Below are 20,357 nucleotides of genomic sequence, written 5' to 3'. Positions count from 1 at the left end.
ATGTTGTTCAATTTTCTAAATACTGAAATGAAATGCTTTTTGCTAACAGGTCTTCTGCAATAATGAAATGAATGATCTACCAAGTTTAACCGAAAATATTTAAAAAGGAAGCATATATTTTTACCTCTACAGGACAGTTTATGTGGGAAGACAAAGTAAATAGCCTCAAATCTTTATCTCCCTTCTTCTTCCCTAAAAAAGCATAAAAACATTTACATACATAAGCAACTGAAGAAAGAGCTTGGTGATTCTACTATCAGAATACTTGAAAAAGCGAAAAACGCTCCAATCTGTTGTACGTGGCAGCATTCCCCCCCCTAATTGTTCATCTACAATGATTAGTTGAACAAATAGGGGCAAGAGATTAAAATCTCTCAAAGGAAATTTTCTGGCCAGCTCTTGGTGGCGGACTCAAAATACTAAAACATAAGGGACCACTTCTGATCAACCTATGTGACGACAAAGCACGCATATAGGAGACAAACACTTGTGAGTCACTGAAAATAAATCAGGAAATACAAGTGATGAATTATTTTATTCTGGCATAAAATCTAACACGTTAGATGTGTTCCCCCGTACGTGTGTTAGATAGTGGGCTACAACTAGACACATGATATTGACATTGGAGTAAAACTACACTTAATAATAACTTGGATTTTTTTTTTTTTTTTACTGCTGGAGTCAAATTCACTCCAATGATTTTTTTCACCAATATTGTATTGTAAAAAATTTTGAACACACAGAAAAGTTGAAAGAACTGTGCAGGGAACACCCACACGCTCAGTACCCAGATCCTGCGTGAACACCTGGCTCTCGGCCCGTCTGTCCATCCTTTTCCGGGCACCTGGCTCCCTTTAGTTTCTGTGCCTTTTGTCTCTCTCCAGAGGCTCCAGGCACTTGTTGTTTTATGTTTTGTTGAAAGGTGATCATTCTACAAGGCAGGGCTGGGCTTGTGGGAACCACTTCCCCATTTCTGGAAGCACAGCCCTTCCTTGGGTTGTTTTTTGTTTTGTCCCTTGGAGACTGTTCTCAGAAGTTAAGCTTTTCCCCTGACTATGAAGAAACAGACTCTCCCCTCTTCTCTCTAGCTCCCACCAGCACAGGAGGGCATGGCTGTGGGTCCCACTGGGACACCTTCCTTCCCTCCCTCTTCTCTGTTTCCAGGTGGTCGCTTAGGTTGGCTCACCTCCGTGGAGAAGGCGTCCAAATGTCCGACTCTGGACTCCTCTATGCATATGAGGTGTCCTCCCCCTCCCGACCAGCAGCATCCCACTGCGGGGGCAGGAAGAAGGCTCATACCTGACCATTCCCTTCTTCGATGTTGACTTGACCCACGGGAGAAATTCGGTTTCCTCACCACACTCAATGGAGGAAGTGATGGGCACTTTTCCGTTATCCTTCTCTGAGTCCTGTTGGCCACCACAAGACCCTTCATCTCAGCTGGGCACAGGGCTCGGCCAGCCAGCCACTGGCCAAGCAGAAGTCTAAGCCAGGATGGGACGCCAGGGCCTTGTCTTGCAGTGACCCTCGTGCTTGACCAGTGATTCTCAGGAAGCTCCCGTCCCATGCACAGGAAAAATCCAACTCACTGATTTCCTGAAGTGGAAAGAAAGCATCCCATCCATCTGCAGCAGGGAAGGTGGGATCAGCTCTCACTGCAAATGAGGCCCAAGGAAGCCAGCTGACACCCACCCCCCTGGACTCCTCACCAGTGGGTGGGCTGGGACCAGGAAACTGGGCTGTGGTGCAGGTTGCAGGCCACAGGGTCAGTTCTGCCATTTGGGGGAATGCTGAGGTGTCTGGTCCTAACTGTTGGTGTCTCTTTTTAGAACGTCGTGAACTACTGCTTCTTTATTCTCAGTTAAGGACTCTACTCAACACTTCCTGGGCCAGTAGAAACCTCCCACGCAACATGCTTTTCCTTGAAAAGATGGAAGATGAACGTGTTTCAGTTGTCTTGACTAACAACCCTGAAAATGAAACTCAGTGAGTGCCTGGCATTTGCAGGAACCCTGATTGACAGGGATAATTCAAGACAAAATCCTTGCTTAGATGCACTCATGATGCGTTTATCATTATAAAAAACACAGAGAACTTGAGGTGGGTTGGGCACCCCTCAACACCCAAGGTGTAAATGTAGAGTCTAGATAATTAATTCTCACCCTTACCTTCCTTTTAATCAAGAAACTTTTATCTTACCATCACTTTCTTCATTTCAGCTTACATTGAGCTGGGAGCTGCTGCCTTGTGGCCATAAGGTATTACTGCACTTCTAAGGACACAGGAACACTGACGGTCTTCCCCGGAATCGTGGATACACAGAACAGAGAAACTTGACATCTTCCAGCTCTGACTCACCTAAGACATGAGGCAGGTGAAGCCCAGAGTCACCAGCCGAGTGAGTCACAGCCTAACTGAGAAGGACTGTCATATGGGAAACTGGTTTCTTGCTCTTTTACTTTTAAATGTTTGAGGATGTTGAAAATTTGGTTGTTTTTTAATATATTAAAATACCAATTTTCTTCAACTTAAAGCAAATATAAAAGTGGAACCCTTCACTCGCATTCCCCAGCCCCTCTCTGGATCTCTGGAGGCCAACACACTGTCTTTCTTGATCAACATTTTCAGCGCCAGCATTAGGGGTGTACAACCTGCATCTCTCACGAACATTCCACATGGTTCAGTTTACCTCATCTATAAATTCTGAATTAGTGACTCTAACTTAATCAAGTTTTTGAATAGACTTACACGGAATCAAAATATCCACTTTGAGGGGCTTCCCTGGTGGCGCAGTGGTTGAGAGTCTGCCTGCCAATGCAGGGGGCACAGGTTCAAGCCCTGGTCTGGGAGGATCCCACATGCTGTGGAGCAACTGGGCCCGGGAGCCACAACTACTGAGCCTGAGTGTCTGGAGCCTGTGCTCCGCAACGAGAGGCCGCAACAGTGAGGCCCGCACACCGCGATGAAGAGTGGCCCCCGCTCGCCGCAACTGGAGAAAGCCCTCACACAGAAACGAAGACCCAACACAGCCAAAAATAAATTAATTAATTAATTAATTAAAAAAAAATCCACTTTGAAAATAAATGCAAGGTTGTAAATTTGATAATTATTGTTATGCTTCTCTTTATGCACAGGAAATAGAGAGATCTTAAAATTACATTAGTTACTCTTTTCAATAACAAACTATTAATTTGGATTCAGATTATAAACTATTCAAATTAAAATGTGCAGCAGCCTCTCGAGGAGCTATGAATGTACGGTAAGGCAAGAAAGCCTATCTTCTATTTCATCTGCTGAAAAACTGTTTACTATTTTAAACAAGGTGATGTGATAACAAGGTAATAGGTTAAGGTAATGAGGACTAACGGATGTCAGATTTTGTTTTAAACTTGGTCACTGCAGCCTTAGTATTGGTATGGTAGAACCTCAGCTTGTCTTTTTTTCAGAATTCTAATGCAAAGACCCCAGGTTGGTACAGAGACCCCACCCGTAGGGAGTCTCTTTCCCATCCCTCCTCCCTCTTCCTTTAATCCCAAACTCAAAAAGCCAGATTCATCTAAGCGTAAAAGAGATTTTGGTAGAAAAAGTCTATAAACCCCAGAGCCTCGAGACATGGTTGGGATAAAGATTGTTAGTGCTTTGGAAAGTAAAAAGTATACTTTTTCTTTTTTCCTTGATAAAGTTATCCTTTCCTTTTCCAGTTCTTTGGTTTCAAATGATAGAGACTATAAGGAAATGAACATTAAAATACCCTGCTACAGAAAGAGATCACTGGGCATTCCATTGATTTTTGGAAACTAAAAATAAAGAAACTAAACCCCTACTTCCCCAGAGCCACTGGTTTCACTTTCCTCTGACTGAGCCCTAATCTCCTGGGGTCAGATTCCCAGCCTCATGTCTGCTGTATGTGTGGCAGGGGCAGTTTTATTTCCCTCCACTCCTTTCCTAAGAATTCTGCTTGTAGCTAACGAGGTTAAAGGCTAAGGCTCAGCCCACCCCACTCTGATAAACCAAGAAAGGCCAGGGATTAGTTTGCCTAATCCACCAGAGGGCAGACAGCAGAAGCAAGAAGAACTACAATCCTGCAGCCTTTGAAACAAAAACCACATTCACGGAAAGACAGACAAGATGAAAAGACAGAGGGCTATGTACCAGATGAAGGAACGAGATAAAACCCCAGAAAAACAACTAAATGAAGTGGAGATAGGCAACCTTCCAGAAAAAGAATTCAGAATAATGATAGTGAAGATGATCCAGGACCTCGGAAAAACAAAGATTGAGAAGATGCAAGAAATGTTTAATGAAGACCTAGAAGAACTGAAGAACAAACAAACAGAGATGAACAGTACAATAACTGAGATGAAAAATACACTAGAAGGAATCAAAAGCAGAATAACTGAGGCAGAAGAACGGATAAGTGATCCGGAAGACAGAATGGTGGAATTCACTGCTGTGGAACAGAATAAAGAAAAAAACATGAAAAAGAAAGGAAGACAGCCTAAGAGACCTCTGGGACAACATTAAATGCAATAACATTCACATTATAGGGGTCCCAGAAGGAGAAGAGAGAGAGAAAGGACCTGAGAAAATATTTGAAGAGATTTTAGTCGAAAACTTCCCTAACATGGGAAAGGAAATAGCCACCCAAGTCCAGGAAGTGCAGAGAGTCCCAGATAGGATAAACCCAAGGAGAAACACGCCAAGACACACAGTAAGCAAATTGGCAAAAATTAAAGACAAAGGAAAATTACTGAAAGCAGCAAGGGAAAAATGACAAATAACATACAAGGGAACTCCCATAAGGTTAACAGCTGATTTCTCAGCAGAAACTCTACAAGCCAGAAGGGAATGGCATGACATATTTAAAGTGATGAAAGGGAAGAAACTACAACCAAGATTACTCTACCCAGCAAGGATCTCATTCAGATTCGCTGGAGAAATCAAAAGCTTTACAGACAAGCAGAAGCTAAGAGAATTCAGCACCACCAAACCAGCTCTACAACAAATGCTAAAGGGACTTCTCTAAGTGGGAAACACAAGAGAAGAAAAGGACCTACAAAAACAAACCCATAACAATTAAGAAAATGGTAATAGGAATATACATATCAATAATTACCTTAAAACATGAATGGATTAAATGCTCCAACCAAAAGACACAGGCTAGCTGAATGGATACAAAAACAAGATGCATATATATGCTGTCTACAGGAGACCCACTTCAGACCTAGGGACACATACAGACTGAAAGTGAGGGGATGGAAAAAGATATTCCATGCAAATGGAAATCAAAAGAAAGCTGGAATAGCAATACTCATATCAGATAAAATAGACTTTAAATAAAGAATGTTACAAGAGACAAGGCAGGACACTACATAATGATCAAGGGATCAATCCAAGAAGAAGATATAACAATTATAAATATATATGCAGCCAACATAGGAGCACCTCAATACATAAGGCAACTGCTAACAGCTATAGAAGAGGAAATCAACAGTAACACAATAATAGTGGGCAACTTTAACACCTCACTTACACCAATGGACAGATCATCCAAAGAGAAAATTAATAAGGAAACACAAGCTTTAAATGACACAGTAGACCAGATAGATTTAATTGATATTTATAGGACATTCCATCCAAAAACAGCAGATTACACTTTCTTCTCAAGTGAGCACGGAACGTTCTCCAGGATAGATCACATCTTGGGCCACAAATCAAGCCTCAGTAAATTTAAGAAAACCAAAATCATATCAAGCATCTTTTCTGACCACAATGCTATAAGATTACAAATCAGTTACAGGGAAACAAACGTAAAAAACACAAACACATGGAGGCTAAACAATACATTACTAAATAACCAAGAGATCACTGAAGAAATCAAAGAGAAAATCAAAAAATACCTAGAGACAAACGACAATGAAAACACGACGATCCAAAACCTATGGGATGCAGCAAAAGCAGTTCTAAGAGAGAAGTTTATAGCAATACAAGCCTACCTCAAGAAACAAGAAAAATCTCAAATAAACAATCTAACCTTGCACCTAAAGGAACTAGAGAAAGAAGAACAAACACAACCCAAAGTTAGCAAAAGGAAAGAAATCATAAAGATCAGAGCAGAAATAAATGAAATAGAAACAAAGAAAACAATAGCAAAGATCAATAAAACTAAAAGCTGGTTCTTTGAGAAGATAAACAAAATTGATAAGCCATTAGCCAGACTCATCAAGAAAAAGAGGGAGAGGACTCAAATCAATAAAATTAGAAATGAAAAAGGAGAAGTTACAACGGACACCACAGAAATACAAAGCATCCTAAGAGACTACTACAAGCAACTCTATACCAATAAACTGGACAACCTGGAAGAAATGGACAAATTCTTAGAAAGGTATAACCTTCCAAGACTGAAACAGGAAGAAATAAAAATATGAACAGACCAATCACAAGTAATGAAATTGAAACTGTGATTAAAAATCTTCCAACAAACAGAAGTCCAGGACCAGACGGCTTCACAGGTGAATTCTGTCAAACATTTACAGAAGAGCTAACACCATCCTGCTCAAACTCTTCCAAAAAACTGCAGAGGAAGGAACACTTCCAAACTCATTCTATGAGGCCACCATCACCCTGATACCAAAACCAGACAAAGATATTACCAAAAAAGAAAATTACAGACCAATATCACTGATGAATATAGGTGCAAAAATCCTCAACAAAATACTAGCAAACAGAATCCAACAACACATTAACAGGATCATACACCATGATCAAGTGGGATTTATCCCAGGGATGCAAGGATTCTTCAATATACACAAATCAATGTGACACATCATATTAACAAATTGAAGAATAAAAACCATAAAATCATCTCAAGAGATGCAGAAAAAGCTTTTGACAAAATTGAACACCCACTTATGATAAAAACTCTCCAGAAAGTGTGCATAGAGGGAATCTACCTCAACATAATAAAGGCCATATACGACAAACCCACAGCAAACATTATTCTCAATGGTGAAACACTGAAAGCATTTCCTCTAAGATCAGGAACAAGACAAGATGTCCACTCTCGCCACTATTATTCAACATATTTCTGAAAGTCCTAGCCGTGGCAGTCAGAGACAAAAAAGAAATAAAAGGAATCCAAATCAGAAAAGAAGTAAAACTGTCACTGTCTGCAGATGACATGATACTATACATAGAGAATCCTAAACATGCCACCAGAAAACTACTAGAGCTAATCAATGAATTTGGTAAAGTTGCAGGATACAAAATTACTGTACAGAAATCTTTTGCATTCCTATACGCTAACAACGAAAGATCAGAAAGAGAAATTAAGGAAACAATCCCATTCACCATTGCAATAAAAAGAATAAAATACCTAGGAATAAACCTACCTGAGTTGGTACAACACCTGTACTCAGAAAACTATAAGACACTGATGAAAGAAATCAAAGATGACAAAAACAGATGGAGAGATATACCATGTTCTTGGATAGGAAGAATTAATATTGTGAAAATGACTATACTACCCAAAGCAATCTACAGATTCAATGCTATCCCTATCAAATTACCAATGGCATTTTTTACAGAACTAGAACAAAAAACCTTAAAATTTGTATGGAGACACAAAAGACCCTGAATAGCCAAAGCAGTCTTGAGGGAAAAAAACGGAGCTGGAGGAATCAGACTCCCTGACTTCAGACTACACTACAAAGGTACAGTAATCAAGACAATATGGTACTGGCACAAAAACAGAAATACAGATCAATGGAACAGGATAGAAAGCCCAGAGATAAATCTATGGTCAACTAATCTATGACAAAGGAGGCAAGAATATACAATGGAGAAAGGACAGTCTCTTCAATAAGTGGTGCTGGGACAACTGGACAGCTACATGTAAAAGAATGAAATTAGAACACTCCCTAACACCAGACACAAAAATAAACTCAAAATGGATTAGAGACCTAAATGTGAGACTGGAAACTATAAAACTCTTAGAGGAAAACATAGGAAGAACACTCTTTGACATAAATCACAGCAAGATCTTTTTTGATCCACATCCTACAGTAATGGAAATAAAAACAAAAATAAACAAATGGGACCTAGTGAAACTTAAAAGCTTTTGCACAGCAAAGGAAACCATAAACAAGACGAAAATACAACCCTCAGAATGGGAGAAAATATTTGCAAACGAATCAACGGACAAAGGATTAATCTCCAAAATATATAAACAGCTCATGCAGCTCAGTATTAAAAAGACAAAAAACCCAATCCAAAAATGAGCAGAAGACCTAAATAGACATTTCTCCGAAGAAGACATACAGACGGCCACGAAGCACATGAAAAGATGCTCAACATCACTAATTATCAGAGAAATGCAAATCAAAACTACAATGAGGCATCACCTCACACCAGTTAGAATGGGCATCATCAGAAAATCTACAAACAACAAATGCTGGAGAGGGTGTGGAGAACAGGGAACCCTCTTGCACTGTTGGTGGGAATGTAAATTGATATAGCCACTATGGAGAACAGTATGGAGGTTCCTTAAAAAACTAAAAATAGAATTACCATATGACCCAGCAATCCCACTACTGGGCATATACCCAGAGAAAACCATAATTCAAAAAGACGCATGCACCCCAATGTGCACTGCAGTACTATTTACAATAGCCAGGTCATGGAAGCAACCTAAATGCCCATCGAAAGACAAATGGATAAAGAAGATGTGGTACATATATACAATGGAATATTACTCAGCCATAAAAAGGAATGAAATTGGGTCATTTGTAGAGACGTGGATGAATCTAGAGACTGTCATACAGAGTGAAGTAAGAAAGAGAAAAACAAATTATCGTATATTAATGCATATATGTGGAACCTAGAAAAATGGTACAGATGAACCGGTTTGCAGGGCAGAAATAGAGACACAGATGTAGAGAACAAACGTATGGACACCAAGGGGGGAAAGCGGTGCGGGGGTGGTGGGTGGTGGGACGAATTGGGAGATGGGGATTGACGTGTATACACTAATATGTATAAAATGGACAACTAATAAGAACCTGCTGTATAAAAAAATAAAATAAAATTCAAAAATTCAAAAAAAAAGAAAGGCCAGGGAGCAGGGAGGGGAGAGTTGAGATGAGAATGCCTGGGACAAAGTGACTGAAGCGTGATTGGAGGAGAGGGCCTGCTGGAAAGGCCGGGCTGCAGGTGAGCCCCCGGCCCGGAGGACTGCCCATCGCCCGCAGGCTCTGGGTGTATCCCAGCATCCCCGCGTCGGCATGAGCTCCAGGGCCCAGTCCGCGCTGCTGCTGCTTCTCGCACTGCTGACGCTGCAGCTGAGCAGGACGGGTACCCACAACCTGGCGCGTGGGATCTACCTGCCAGGTGCCAGGAACTGAGAGCACAGCTCCAGCTGGCTCTGCCCCTTCGAGGGTAAGGGGTCGGGGGTGGACTGCGTGTGATCGGCCGCAGCTGAGAGCGAGGGGGCTGGGAACTCTAGCACAGGGGAGGAAAGGGATTTTCCAGAATTTATACAAAGGAGGGGTTTAGAGCCACGATCTGTTTGGGAGAGTAGTGGGAACAGGCTAAGAGGACTCGCCTTAAAACCGGTGTATATAGTACACACACTTTTAGATTTATATCAACACGTTTCCTAAGGATACATCTATTCACCTTACATAAGACTGAGAAAATCTCAATTGAGTACGTCAAAGACAGTTTGAGCAAACCGATGGGGGTGGGAAGTTTAAATCCCCCTGTCCCCCACCAGTTGCCTCGGCTCAACTGGGAAACAAACAGTAGAATCAAGGTGAGAAAAGTATGGGCTTGTTCTGTTTGTACTTACGGTGGACGGAGTTGACGCTGCTGCACATGCCTGTGGGTCACGACCCGCTGTCACTTTCCTCGGAGCGAGAGGGAGAGCCGTGGAACTCCCCCATTGCTGCTGAGTTCCTCCTTATAAACCCGGCCGAGGGCAGAGGCAGGAGGCCCTGCAGTGGGCGGGGGTCAAGATGCTGGGCCTGCGCTGGGTGACTGGGGTGTGGCCTGGGCATGCGGGTTTTAAAGGTTTTAACTTCACCTTGTTAAGCTTCATTTCCTCCACCTGAAAATGGAGCTAATGCTTGTACTTATCTGTGGGAGTCAATGAGGTAATACAGAGAACCTGCATCTTTCTGTTTTCGCAGCCCTGGTGAAATGGTTGCTCTGTTTACTCAGGGCCGGGGCTGCTACTGCTGATTGGCTACTCGTTCTGGGCCAGGTGCTTTCATAGCCACTGGGGTGTAACAGTAAACAAAAGAGCAAACAAAAAGTCCCCAGTCCTCTAGCCAGCTCTGCTTCTGAAATTCGATGCCTTATTTGGCACCCTTTGCTTGGTGTTCGGAGGACTTTCTTGGTTACTTTTTAACATGGAAGAACCTTTTTTTATACATTTATTTTATTTACTTTTGAGCTGTGTTGGGTCTCATTGCTGCACGCCGGCTTTCTCTAGGCTTTCTCTATTTGCGGCGAGCAGGAGCTACTCTTTGTTGCGGTGCGTGAGCTTCTCATTGTGGTGTCTTCTCTCGTTGCAGAGCACGGGCTCTAGGCGCATGGGCTCAGTAGTTGTGGCTCGCAGGCTCTAGAGTGCAGGCTCAGTAGTTGTGGCGCACGGGCTTAATTGCTCCGCAGCCTGTGGGATCTTCTGGGACCAGGGCTTGAAGCTTGGTCCCCTGCATTGGCAGGCGGATTCTTAACCACTGCACCACCAGGGAAGCCCTCTTGGTTACGTTTTGCCATGAGGAGTTGTGTGTTCTGGTAGAATCCTGTTTTAGTTCGCCCGGATTTGAATACATCACAAATCAAACCCTGTCCCCATCTTTGTCCTGCTCCTGCCCTCACCCCTAACTGGACTCATTAGAAAACAGAGGTGTATTTTTCTCCTTTCTGTTGTGTTAGCACAGAGCCTGGGCAGGTCGATTCACGTCGGAGGGTGTGGTGGGTTGGCTGGGCAGTAGGACTGGACTGTGGGTAGCAATTCTGTGTGTGTTGGAAGCAGCTTTATACAGATTCCAGGGGATCAAGGCCAAGGGAGAGAATGGGATGCAGCAGGATTCAGAGGTTTTGAGCAATCCGCACTCTGGACCCTTCATTGGCGAAGACCTTTGAGCCCGGGAGGTGCCCAATTATTTGCTGAGCGGGCTGTAAGTAACCTATTCCTTTCCACCCCTACCTTTTCCTCCCACATTGGCTTCGGACCAGCTCTGACATGCAAAGCAGGCACCCCCTCCCCCTCCTCTGATCCAGATTTAAAACTGGTACCCATTCTGCTGAAGAGCTGCAGTGTCTACGACAGTTTTCTCCCCAAATCCCCCACCCTTGCTTTGTCATCCTGACCTGAAGCAAAGGACAAAGCTGTGACGCTGCTGCGGGTCTTTGTCCCAGATTCCACGACAAGCCACAGAAGCAGGGCCCCGCTCCCCTAGTTGCCATTTCCAGTCCTGAGAGCCTGCACATTCTCAGCTTTGGGCTGGGGCAGCTTCCAGGACCCAAGAGGAGGGAGGGTTTGCGAAAGAAGTTAGTGCACAAAGTCTGTTACGGTTGGTTGTTGTTTTTCATCTGGGAAATTCTGAGTCGAGTTATCTTTGAAAAGTTTGTTAGCATTTATGTTCTCTCTGATTAACTCACCCAACCCCTTCATTCAAGAACAACAGAGCTGGCGGATTGCAGGAGGTGAGGGATCATATGGTCAGAGGTGATGCTGAGCCCTCAGCAGGGGACAGAGTGGCTGCTCTCTGTCCTAAGAGCCCCGAGAACCCCGTTTTCTGTTGCTCCATGCCAAATCCGCACCTGTAAAGGATCAGCCAAGCTTCCATATGCAGAGAATGTGTTTGGATCCATGTGCTAGTCTCCAAGGGCTGCTATTACAAAGGACAAACTAGGTGGCTTAAAGCAACTGAAATGTACAGCATGGTGACTCTAGTTAATAATTCCAAATCGCATATTTGAAACTTGCCAAGAGAGTAGATCTTAAAAGTTCTCATCACAAGAAAAAAAAATCTGTTACTATAAATGGTGACAGATATTAAGTAGACTTATTGTGGTGATCATTTTGACATACATACAAATATTGATTGAATTATTGTTTTGTGCTCATGAAACTAATATAATGGTGCATGTCAATGATACCTCAATAAAAAAAAAATTGTTCTTGAATTCAAGTTTGCTGTAAAAAATATTTTCAGGAAAGAATTATTTCCATATAGGTCTCTTAGTTCTTTAGGACCTTCTATAGACACAAAGCCTTCATTTACTGAGATAACTTCTCCCCAGAGGTGCCACGGCTATTCAGCCTGGCCTGCCAGTGACATGCCCTTAAGTCAGCAGCAGCTGTCATGTGATGGGCAGGCTGGACCTTACAGTGTCCGCCCACCTGCCACACTCCCATGAAACAGGTGGACAGTGCAGCTGGAGATGCGCTTTGAGAAAATTTTCTCCCCAGTCGCGTTATAGAAAGCATTATGTAAATCTTTTGAATGGCATCCTCTTTGGACAAACAGCCTAAAATTGGCAGGGATGGGAAATATAATAAGCATACTTACAAGATCATTTAGACAAATATAACTGTTTCCAGTCTTCCTGCCTCACCAATCGAGACAGTGCAAATGAATTCCAAGCGGTGCATAAAGAGAGGAGAAACAACACACATGTGCACACAAGGATGTGAAATTTCAGGTGTCTCTGGGCAAGAAATACACTCACTATTTCAGACCTCTTTTCCAGTGCTCCAGCCAGCTCCTAGTGACTGTCGGCTGTGCTGTTTATGTGCCCATAGGAAAATGAAACTAGAGCTTTCCTGTTGAAAGGGCCCTTAAAGACACCTCGCTTCACACCCTTGCTCACAGAAGGGGAAACTGAGGCCAGAGGGGAGACAAAACCTTAATGTATTCCTTGTTCATGACCTGGGCCACCCGGAAATACACCTGTCTTAGAAATGGAATGAATTTCTTCATTCTGTTGCAAGACCTGCAATTTTCTCCATTTTAAAATTCCATGTGTGGTTAGGCTCTTAATTTAAAATTAACAACATTAATCAAGAAGCATTTGTTGTCTGACTAAGTCCATGTTTGAGATTTTGGAAAGAGTTTAAAAAAATTCTTTGCCTTTAGGGGAAAAGATAGAAATAGAGTCTGTGGCAGGAAACAAATACGTTTATATTTGACATTAACAAAACCAGATGACCCAATAATATACCCCACTCACCGGAAGGGTGGCCGACCACAATAAATGAAGATTTGGAGAATGTTTCTTTATTTTCTATGACGCTGTTATTTACTACACAGTCCTTTATGCTGCGACAAGCTTTTGGATGAGGATAGATCCTTATAGTGGGGGGGGCGACCACAACGAGGGGTGTTTGGCAGGCTCTAGGTGGGCTGGTGATCACCTACCCTGGCCCGGGAGATCGTAGGTATAAATCCTAGAGGAGCAGCTATCAAACCTCTTGCTCTCAGGATGCCTTTCCACTCGCAAACTTTATGCAGAACCCAAAGAACTGTTGCTTATGTGGTTATATTTACTGATGCTTACCATGATAGAAATTAAGACTGGGAATTTTTTTTTTGGCCACGCCACGTGGCTTGTGGGATCCTAGTTCCCTGACCAGGGATCGAACCTGGGCCTCCTGCAGTGGAAGCATGGAGTCCTAACCACTGGACCGCCAGGGAATTCCCAAGACTGAGAAATTTTAAACGTATTTCTCAATTCATTAAAGTTAATGATAAATCCATTACATGTTAATATAAATCACACATGTCTATGAAAAATAAACATATTTTTCAAAACTCCAGTTTGAAGAATGGCACTATTTTATGTTTTTTGCAAATCTCCTGGCTGGCTGGCTTAAAAGCAGACAGCTGAATTCTCCTCTCTGATTCCGAATTCAGTCTGTTGTAAATGTTGTTTGGTTAAAGTATGTGAAGCAATTCTGGCCTCACATAGGTATATATGGAAAGGGAGGAATATTTTAATAGCCTGGAACAGATAAGTGTGGGTATTCTTTTTGACTTCACACCAAAACTTGACAAGTGGTCCTTTTTTAACAGTTACTTGCAAAGTGGAATCTGAAAGCATATTAATGAACTTTCCTTACTTTGTTCCATTAAAACCATTTGAGTCTCTTGCATTGCAGATGACTCTCACCTGTGCATGATTTTGGACCGTGATGTCTTAATCAGTAGGAAACTCAGCTCTCTGAGCAATGAAGATCTTCCAAATGTTGACATATTTCATCCTACAAAATCAATAAATCACATTCGTCAATCTGTCCACCGATATCAGCAGAAAATCTTTACCTGTTGGGAAGCTGTCAAGCTCGGAGTAGCAGACACAAATTTTCCAAAATTCTAATTTTTGCTTGAGAGCTTAAATTTTATCGTCGGCAACATGACACTGTCCATTGTTTTTCTCCAAGTGACGGGCTGACTCTGTTCATTCCCAAGGACCTGTCTGTCAACTACCTGATCCCGAACAGCCATGGTCAGTCAGTCGTTCTTTCGAGGAAAATCCTGCTTCATAAAAGAGTGGCCTGTTCAGCTGTCGACTCTGATAATCACAAACGCGCTCTTCTTTGAGACAAACTTTCCACACTGAAGGGCAGCACTGGGGTTCACGCATACCTCCCATGTAGACACAGAGTGCTTAAAAGATAGACATGCAGGTGTGGCAATGGGATAAATTAATAACATTTCCTGCCTCGCCCATCCTCAAGTGATTTCAATAACTAAGTGAATTCACCAGTTACATCATTCTTAAACGAGACTGGCTTTTTTTCTTTTCCTTCCTCCCTCCCTTCCTTCTTCTTTCCTGCACGTGCGTGGTGATGAAGGCTGCATGACTATCAGAGGAACTTGTGCCATGGCCTCCACTGGTGCTGAGGCATCAGCAGTTTTGTCACCAGTCTTTGGTACCATCAGTGCAAATGTCACACAGCAAAACAGACAAATAGTGTCTTAGATTATTATGAACGTGTTTGGCCTTGTGGAGTCTCTGATAGGGTCAGGGACCACAGTGAACCAAAGTGAAAACCTGGGTCCAGAGAAATTTTCTATGTGCATATGGATGTTTATAACCACAGCATCTTTTTTGTGTGTGTGTGATAACAAACAACTGGAAATAAACTAAATGGCCATCATTAGGAGAACGATAAATAAATTGTCCTCTATTCATATAGTGAAATGCTATACGGCAGTGAAAATGAATGAAGTAGGACTATGGGTGTCACACACATGCACATACATGCACATACATACACATATACATACAGACACACATGTTTTGTATTGGTTTGACATCCATTGCAGGGCTTGTCTCTTTCTCTTGGTACTTCAACACTCTTACTGTACATGTTTGGGGTTTTTTTTCTGAGGGGGAAATTTGTTGAGATAAAAATGATAAACAATTGTCAATGTAAATAATTATGTAAATGTAAAGTACCAAATTCCTTAATTTTATTGATTATTGTATGGTAAAGTCTAAAAATAAGGTAAAAATAAAAGAAAAAACAAACAAAAAAGCCCACTTGAATCCCACCACCAATTAACATTTGGTGCTATTTTACATGTGCCCATGTAAATACATTTGTGCTCACCCTGAAGAGACAGTTTGATTACCCATTTATTATGTCATGCTAACATAACAGTAACATTTAGGGTTTTAAATGTCCTTACCGTTGGTAATACTTAATCAGAATTCTCCTACAGTTACAGAAGGGAAGTGGTAATTATGAATTGAGATGTCAAGAACAAGAAATTATAGTTATCAAAACTGAATGCAGTTCCTTTTTTCCCCTTTCCAATTCTAGAAGATTTGTGTGACTTCAGGCAGCTTCTACCTGATTCTGCTAAGTACATTCTCTACTAATTAATGTCATTTTTATTTTTAAGGTCAACATCGTCAACAGTGTCCCACAAGAAAATGATGGTCTTACTAATCAAACAAAGGTGGGGTTTGGAATTCAGTTTCTTGCTAAACCAAGTGAGACTGTACTTTACTTAGAAGCTGGATTGCAATTTTGAGTTTTTCAGTGCCCTGTCAATATTTGGTTGGCACAAAATAAATTAGTAACTAGATGTGGCCTTTTAGAATCTCAAAGGACTGAAGAGAATTGCAGACGATGCTTTTATGTCTAATTAGAACACGAGCAATCTGTGAACATCAGAAATCAAGCATACGGTGCTGGCCCAGAGGTTTGCCCACACTCTTTTCTTCTTTAGGGAATTAGAAACAGCAGACTTGCTATTTTCCAGTGTGCGAGTACAGGGCAGTGCAGGGATGCTGTCACCAGCACCATCATGAGGTTTTGTTGTATCCTCATCCACCTTATGATGATTCCCTTCCTGTAGTTCTTGTGATCTACTCACTTTCTAATTACATAATTTTTTTAAAGTACATTTTTGTGAATCAAAATGAATGTAACTAGAAACCGGCTATACTGTAAAATATATAAAAAACAAATGAAACCACATAGTTAAATTCTATCTATATTCCCTTGCCTGACAAATCTCTGATCCTAACGTCTGAGTCTAAGTCTCTGTTACAAGGGACTTGAGTAAACAGAGAGGAATTCAAGACCCAACTGCACTGAACGGAGACTTTCTCACCAAGGATTTCAGAAAGATGGAGGGAGAAATAGAGGGGCAGTAAATCTCCCATTAATTCAATAACTCTGCGCGTGTCTACTTTAGAGCAGGCGCTAGCACACACTAGGCAATGGCCTTTAGTGCTGTGTCTTCATGGCCCCTGAAATTATCTCGTAAGCCACATAAAAATGCAAAATCCTTGGGTGTCACATGCCCCCCAGTTTAGAACTGACTCTGTGGTTGTAGAGAGAATGGGCACTTGGAATTGCTGAGCATCGGAGACTGTTGTGAGGACGGGAGAGAAAAGGCGTATCAGTCACTGCGCCCAGCACCGCCAACACCCTCCTCCTCATCACGGTCACTGTGGTTTCCAGGGAGACAGCCGACCTCTACGGCGATCCAAGAGAAGATGGATTATCACGGCCTTGGAGCTGGAGGGGGAAGAGTCGGGACCCTTTCCCAAACTTGCGGGTGAGGTAAGGCAGCTGCTCTGCGGAAGGGCCCCGTCACCCACCATGCTCCCCAATTAAGCACGCCCCTGTTGGCAGGAGGCTACGGAGGCCGGGTAGTGGAGCGCTAGGGGCAGCACTGGCCAGGGTCAGGAGTCCGGAGGCCTGGGTCCTAGAGCCCACCTGCCTCTACCTGAGTGTGTGACTTTGGATAAATCGCTGCTCCATGTGAGAGTGAGCTGAGAAAGTCAGAATCACATATGTACACGCAGGGCTGATTCACTTTGCTGCACAGCAGAAACTAACACAACTTGTAAAGCAACTATACTCCAATAAAAATTAATAAAAAAAAAAAGTATCACACATGGCAACAGGCTGGTTAGTTCCAGCCTGCAGGCCTGTTTTATTTGGCCCAGTAAAGTCTGCTTTTTAAAAAATCATTATTTAAAAATAATAAGGATGACTTCCCTGGTGGCGCAGTGGTTAAGAATCCGCCTGCCAATGCAGGGAACACGGGTTCGAGCCCTGGTCCGGGAAGATCCCAAATGCCGCAGAGCACCTAAACCCCTGCGCCACAACTACTGAGCCTGCGCTCTAGAGCCCGCAAGCCACAACTACTGAGCCCATGTGCCACAACTACTGAAGCCTGCACGCCTAGAGCCCATGCTCCGCAACAAGAGAAGCCACCGCAATGAGAAGCCCGCGCACCGCAACGAAGAGTAGCCCCCGCACGTCGTAAGTAGAGAAAGCCCGCACGCAGCAACGAAGAAACAAAGCGGCCAAAACTAAGTAAATTAATTAAAAAAAAATACTTTATAAAAAAATATAATAAGGAGATTGTGGCTACCAGAGGCTGGGGGGTGGGAGCAAAAGGGAGAGTAAAAAAAATAACATAAAGTGAAACAGTGATTGCCAGAGGCTGGCAGGGAGGGGTCATGGGGAATTATTGTTTAATGGGTACAGAGGTTCAGTTTTGCCAAATGACAAGCATTTTGGAGATGGGTGGTGGTGATGGCTGCACAACAATATAAATGTACTTAACGTCACTGAATTGTGCACTTAAAAATGGTTAAGATAGTAAATTTTATGTTACATGTATTGTACCATGATTTTAAAAATTGGAAAAAATAGGGCGATTGTATTAAAAATTCTGCACTTCTAGAGGCTTTTTAAAAATGGGAAGATCTGATTCCTTGGAGGGTACATCCCCACATGGTAGGAATTTGCTGGGGCTTAAGTTACCCAGGGCGTCACAGTCCCCACCGCTCCCTATTGTCTCCCTCATTTTGAGGTTTGAGTGTCAACTGAGGCACCAAAGAAGTCCCATGGAGATGTGGGATGCCAGGATTTTTATGCTTGGCCCCTGCTGTTCATTTCCACCACCTTCCTGACCTCCATGGGTCTTTGAGTTACATACTAAGTCCCCTACAGCTCTGACGTTCTATGATTCCTAGAAAAAATTTTTAATGATTCATATTTATTCAATATTTATAAAAATAATATATACCTACCGAAAAAAATCCATCTATAGACAGTTTGGAAGGCCCAGCAGTTAACAGTGAATACTCCCAAGAGTCAGGGGACTCAGTGGGTTCGTATTCCAGATGTACCACATCCTCACTATACAAATTAGATAGACTTTTTGTCTCCTCATCTGTACAATGCGGTCAATGATAGTACCTTCATTATAGGGTTGTTAAAAGATTAAGCAGGTTAGTGCAAGTAAGGCATATATAAGCTGGCTCCTTCTAAGCAATTTGTAAAGTTAGCTGTATGATTATTACTCTTCTTTGGAGGGATAATCAGTATGGACAACTTGGTATGTATCCTTTCAGATGTTTCTTTGCACATTCACTGCTATGAACCTGTATGAACAAAATGGGATCACCCTGAGCATATTGTCCCGCTGGTTGCCTTTCTTGTTTTACCATGTGTCACACCCCTCATTCTGGGGCAGGACATATAAATCCTGAAACGCAGCAGAGCCCCATGCCACGTGAGGGGAGAATTATTACACGATTATTTCCATAGGGACGGACATTTATGTTGTTTCCAATTTTTCACTATTACAAACCAAAGTGCTGCTATATCCCTTGTTCCTTCATCTTTACCTATCTGTTTATTTCTTTAGGGTAAATTCTCAGATCTGTAATTGCTGGGTATGGTTCTTTAAAAATGCCTTTGAATCTTAGCCTAGATATTTGATAGGCGTAGTGGCTTATTCTCACCCTCATTTTTCCCTTCCAGCTGTTCAATAATCTGTCTGCTGACATGGAATTAATATATTTAATCAGTGGACCTGGTGTAGATAAATATCCAGAGATTGGTTTGTTTTCTATAGAAGATAATGTGAATGGAAAAATATATGTTCACCCCCCTGTTAATCGAGAGAAAACACCATCTTTTATGGTACTTAAAATTTGATACATTCTAAGCTTGGATTTATTGTAAAAGTCTTGCAGGAATATTGTATTCGGTAAGCATTCTGTAAGCTGGCTGTGTGCCAGGTTCTGGGAGACTGACATCTTATAAAACGTGGCACGCTTTAGAAGTGAGCCTGGGACACAGAGGTTAATTTTGTAATCTTCTTTTCCAGTTCTGGACTTTGGCTTTGTAATCATATCTGTAATCTGTGAACTGCTACAGGTCTCCCTTCTAATGACCAGTATGCTGATATGATTCAGGATATCTGCAAGCATTTGGCTATAGAGCGACAGAATGTTTATAAAATGGGCTGATTTAGTCTTTGATGAGTCACAGTTGAAATCTATGGAGAGAAGCTACAAACAGACTCCATGGATTGCATAATGAATGAGGAATTGCAGCCCTTGGTGATGGTTTCTTACTGTGAGTCTAGGTGTTCTTTATGATTTCATCACCCTAATACCATGGTCTACCATGAAGCTGAAATTCAAGTTCTAAACCGCAAAGGAAATTTGAAATAAAAATGCCCCAAACCACATGGTGGTATCTCGTGCTACCAGCCTAAGCTTAACGGGCTTCTTAGGAAGTCTGCAGCCTTTGTTCTGGTTTGACATCTGCTGGAACCTGGGCTTGGGTCTCAGGCCTGCTTGGCTACACATTGCCTCCTTCAGGGGGGAAGAAGTAATTTGTGAAGGTTTTCTCCAGTGACTCAAAATTTTTATATACAAAGTAAACTATATACCCTTAAATCACTGATGGGCTTGGACTCTCTAATTTTTAAACAGGAAGAAATTCTCCCAGACTCCAAAAGACATGCAGAGATGAATGTCTAGGTCTTCTGTCTCCATATAATCCCTCACCCCCC

At 42.3% G+C, this 20,357-nt stretch overlaps 1 protein-coding gene across 1 annotated transcript in view; it reads right to left on the bottom strand.

Moving 5' to 3' along the window:
- Positions 1–20,357, bottom strand: part of CDH26 (cadherin 26) — a gene marked incomplete at its 5' end in the record, with an annotated part of 102,318 nt that overhangs the window by 5,833 nt on the left and 76,128 nt on the right. The window contains 4 exon segments of the mRNA XM_082362336.1: positions 125–192; positions 1,300–1,596; positions 2,200–2,358; positions 14,182–14,272.

Source organism: Balaenoptera borealis (assembly GCF_965194805.1).
Source record: "Balaenoptera borealis genome assembly, chromosome: 16".
NCBI lineage: Eukaryota > Metazoa > Chordata > Mammalia > Artiodactyla > Balaenopteridae > Balaenoptera > Balaenoptera borealis.
This window is presented reverse-complemented; position numbering and strand designations above follow the sequence as displayed.